The sequence below is a fragment of the Pelophylax lessonae genome (genome assembly GCF_965119305.1).
Source record: "Pelophylax lessonae genome assembly, chromosome: 7".
In the NCBI taxonomy this organism is placed as follows: Eukaryota; Metazoa; Chordata; class Amphibia; order Anura; family Ranidae; genus Pelophylax; species Pelophylax lessonae.
Genome location: NC_138774.1, coordinates 20,201,780 through 20,206,319, shown reverse-complemented (window position 1 = coordinate 20,206,319; position 4,540 = coordinate 20,201,780). Strand labels below are relative to the sequence as shown.

At 42.9% G+C, this 4,540-nt stretch overlaps 1 pseudogene across 1 annotated transcript; it reads left to right on the top strand.

The window, feature by feature from the left end:
• Window positions 1-341: 341 nt before the first annotated feature.
• LOC309559749 lies at window positions 342-1,179 on the top strand (annotated as a pseudogene). Its single transcript has one exon. The product of its transcript is annotated as an uncharacterized misc_RNA (transcript).
• The last annotated feature ends 3,361 nt before the right edge of the window (window positions 1,180-4,540 follow it).

The following is a 4,540-nucleotide window of genomic DNA, read 5'->3' as shown; positions in this document are numbered from 1 at the left end:
CATGGAATTCTTTGTACTTGTCAGAGGCAGGTAGGGTGAATTTGATAAAAATGGTACTCATGCTGCAATTATTATACTTGTTACATAACTCTACTATAGTGATTTCCTTAAAAAACTTTTAGATTAATCAACTCTATCTTCCGAACACTGATTTGGAAAAACGGGACTCCTAGGATTAAACTGGAACATCTGCAGAGGCTCAAAGACGAGGGGGGACTAGCTCTACCTAACCCATAGTTGTACTATTTAGCTGCTCAATTGCAACACCTATTAGGGGCTATTGGGGTAGAAGACAATAAAGACAGTATGACCACTAACCCGTCCCTGGGGATAATGAGACGATGACCCGTGGGGGACCCCTGTTCTCAGCTTTGGAGGTGCAAGCATTTGGGAAACCACATGAGCCTTACCCTACCTACAATCTTATCCAGAAGGTGTGGAACAAAACTAGATACATACAGTGGGTGGAGGGATATACTGAGTATAGTCCTATCTGGCTTAACGATACCTACCTAGAGATTGCTAAATTACAATCTGGGGCCTGAAGGAAAGAGTATGGGGTGAGTGACCCACCTTAAACATATTTTTCGTAAGGGGATATTACTGACGTTTCCCGAGTTACAGGCTAAGTACAATCTTCCTTCTTCCATGTACTTTCTATATCTACAGCTTAGACATGCGGTTAAGGCCCAAAGCGCATTCTCTGAATGGGTGTTGTCCCAGGCTCCAAAATTTGAATTGGTTAGGGATACTACGTTGTCTAAGGGGTTTATTTCAGAGTGCTATGCTTAATTACTACGGATACACTTGAAACAGCACTCACTAGGAATTTTGGTGAAGTGGGAGAGAGATGTGGGCCCAATGGAGACTGAGCAATGGGACGAGGCCTTCCAGATGGTGACGATCAGCTCTCTGAATGTTGCCCAAAGACTGACGCAATTATACAGAACGCTTAGAGTCTACTACACTCCTTACGGACTGCACACAATGGGACTTCCGGTCGACCCCGGTCGAGGTGCCGGAGGGACCATGGTGACCTTATTCACTTACTTTTGCAGAGGGACTATGGTGACCTTATTCACTTACTTTGGCGATGCCCGAAGTTGCATCCCTACTGGTTGGGCATGGTACAGATTCTTAACAATGTGTTCCAAGTATCTTTGGCGGTTGCTCCATTAGAATGTCTGTTGGGAGTACTGGGTGAATATGATTGGGATAAATATGGGAAAGAAGCTATTCATAGAGCCCTGTTCCAGGCTAGAAAGTTGATCATAGTGCATTGCATCGGAGGACCCCCCCCCCGGCTTTAAAAGAATGGATTACTACAATGAGTAATGTTTTGAGAATGTAGAAAGTTCAACATTGGGGAATCATGGTCAAGTTTGAAAAACTGTGGGCACCATGGCCAGTGGTGTATTTAGGTTCTGTGCTGCCCTAGGCCTGACTAAACTTGGGCACATCCTAGCAGTGTGACCGCTTTATGGGGGCTACCAGACTGATTCGCCTCCTGGACCCTGCCCCAGACTCATTTCGCCCCATAAGACTGGCACCATACTTTTTGTGTGGGAGCCGGGAGGAGGCTGTTTATTTTTTGTGCAAGATGCAGCTTTTTTGCTGCCCCCCTTTAAAGTGCTGCCCTAGGCCTGGGCCTTGTCGGCCTAGGCCAAGATACAGCACTGATTGTGGGTGAAGTATGTAGCTGGCCTCTTCAATCTGTTGTGTTGGGTTAAAGTGTTAATAAAGTAAAAACAAAAACGAAATTAAAATAACAAACATGTTATCTGTTATATGTAACCTGCTCTGTGCAATGGTATTCGATGGCCCCAAACCTCTTCTTCTGGGGTGTCCCGGAGGAGTTCCTGGCTCCTCCTGCCAATTTTTACTGCCCCCTGGTCTTAATTGTGACTAAGCCTTAAATATCTTTCAGCTAGGGCTTACTTTCATCTTCTACCGGGAATACTTTATAAATTGATTGCTGAGTATCAACGATAAAAAATCCTACAACTGCCACCAACATAAAGCAATCCAAATCAGCTCCTGTTATCACATTTAAAATGTTATTGGCACGTTTTACAGAATATAACTGAGCTATTATAAATGAAGCCTTAGGAGATTTGAATTTTTCTTCAGCCTTCTGAATTTATGTTGATAATATTCTAATACAATGTTGCTAATACAAATAACTCACTCATGTATCTGGATATATATAACTAGATGCATTAAAAAAAAAACAAACAAACAAGAGAAATAGTAACAGTCCTTTCAAAGATGCAATAATCGTCACACAGGCGGCCCATTTATTCTGAATAATATGCTCAAACGCAGCACCCAATAATGCATAACATAATGCATGTTAACATGTGTGCAGGGCTAGTGTTAGAAATCACAGCCCCCCCCCCCCCCCCCCCCTGAATTCATCAGTGAAAGAGAAAAATTACCCGTTTGCAAAATTTTATAACAAACTATAATAAAATTTTCGTTTTTTTTTTTTCAAAATGTATTGTTTTTATTTGTTTTGTCTTTTTTTGTTTTGTCTTTTTTTTGTTTTGTCGTCTTTTTTTGTTTGTGCAGCAAAAGTTAGAAAACCCAGTGATGAATAAATGCCACCAAAAGAAAGCTCTATTCATGTGCAAAAAAAAAAAGATAAAAACGTCATATTGGTACAGTGGTGAATGACCGCACAATTGTCATTCAGCATGCGACAATGCTGAAAGCTAAAAATTAGCCTGGGCAGGAAGAGGGTATAAGAGTCCAGGATGCAGGTAGTTAAGCTATATGAAAAACAAAACAAATCAAAAAAAGCTAGGTATCACTTATGATAATCAAAAAAAGTGCAGCGCTAAAACTAATCGCAAAATAAATATCTCATAATAAACTGAACAAAAAAAAATGTGAAGAAATATATATATATATATATATAACAACAATAATAAAATGACAGTGGAGTCCCAGTGAAAAGTCCGCAAAATAGAAAACATATATCCTAGGGCAGCGAATAATCGCAGACAGGGCTGCTGTTATAAATCACGGGGCCCCGTGCAGCCTACCTGGCAGGGCCCACCCGAATATACAGTATATCAAGACAATATTTTCACTAAAAATACACTGAAATCATTATTAGTGGACACAAACGTACAGTAACAGAGAAGCTGTGTGAATTATCCCTTTTTAACAATTTTTTACATAAAAAAAAAAAAAAAAAATTAAATGTTACATTTTTTTACAATTATGTTATAATTTTTTTTTTGTTAAATAACTCATTACAATGTTTTTTTTTTTTTTTTTAACAATGTGTTATTTTTTTTTTTTTTACAGGACAGAGAAGTCTGCAGCAGTGCTGTAGGAGGGGGGTGGCACAGTGAAAGGGAGGCCCACGAGGTGAGGGGGGGGGTCAGAAGCAGGCAGAACAGGGAGGGGGATCGGTGTAAGTAATTACAGGAAGGATGCCCTGTGTCTGTGTCTCTCCCTGCAGCAGCTGAAAGCTGACATGAGGGGGAGAAACTGGCTTTCAGCTGCTGCAGAGAGCTGCACAGGACGTCCTGCTGTAATTGCCCCTCTGCCCGAGTGCACCAATTCCCCAATGCAAATACAAATTCCATAAAAATATCCCATAGTTTGTAGGCACTAAAACTTTTGCGCAAACCAATCAAAGTAGCAGCTGCACCCATCATTCAGACAGGGCCGGACTGGGTATGAAAACCAGCCCTGGAAAAAATTACATACCAGCCCCATAGCATTGCGTCGTCATACCAGCACAACGTTGATTTCTTGTTCATAAAAAGGTAAAATCATGCATTTTAAAGCACATTTAATGAGTGCATTATTTATAGATAAGACAGATATAAAATCACACAAAGGACTTATATATAAAGAGCAAAAAAAAAAAAGTTGTAAACGTGGAGCAATCATCAAGATTAGACCCTGTATTAGGGGGGAGGGGGGGTTGATCAGCATTGTATTAGGGGGAGGGGGGCAGCATTGTATTAGGGGCCCTAATAAGCTGATTCTCCCCCCCCCCCAAATGCAATACAAGAGGATGAGGTCCCCCCCCTCCCCCTAATACAATGCTGATCCCTCCCTCCCCCTAATACAATTCTGATACCCCCCCCCCCCCGTCCCCCTAATACACTGCTGACCCCCCCTGGCCTCCTCCCCCTAATACAATGCTGATCCCCCTCCCCCTAACACAATGCTGTTCCCCTCCTCCTAATACAGTGCTGACCGCCTCCCCCTAATAAAATGCTGACCCCCCCCCCCCGGGCCCCCTCCCCCTCATACAATGCTGACCCCCTCCCCCTAATAAAATGCTGACCCCCCGGCCCCCTCCCCCTAATACAATGCAGTTCCCCCCTCCCCCTAATACAATGCTGTTCCCCTTCCTACGCCCCTAATATACTGCTGACCCCCCCTGGCCCCCTCCTCCTAATACAATGCTGATCCCCCCTCTCGCCCTAATACAATGCTGATCCCCTCCCCCTAATACAATGCTGACCCCCCCCGGCCCCCTCTCCCTAATACAGACAAAAAGACTAGAGTACAT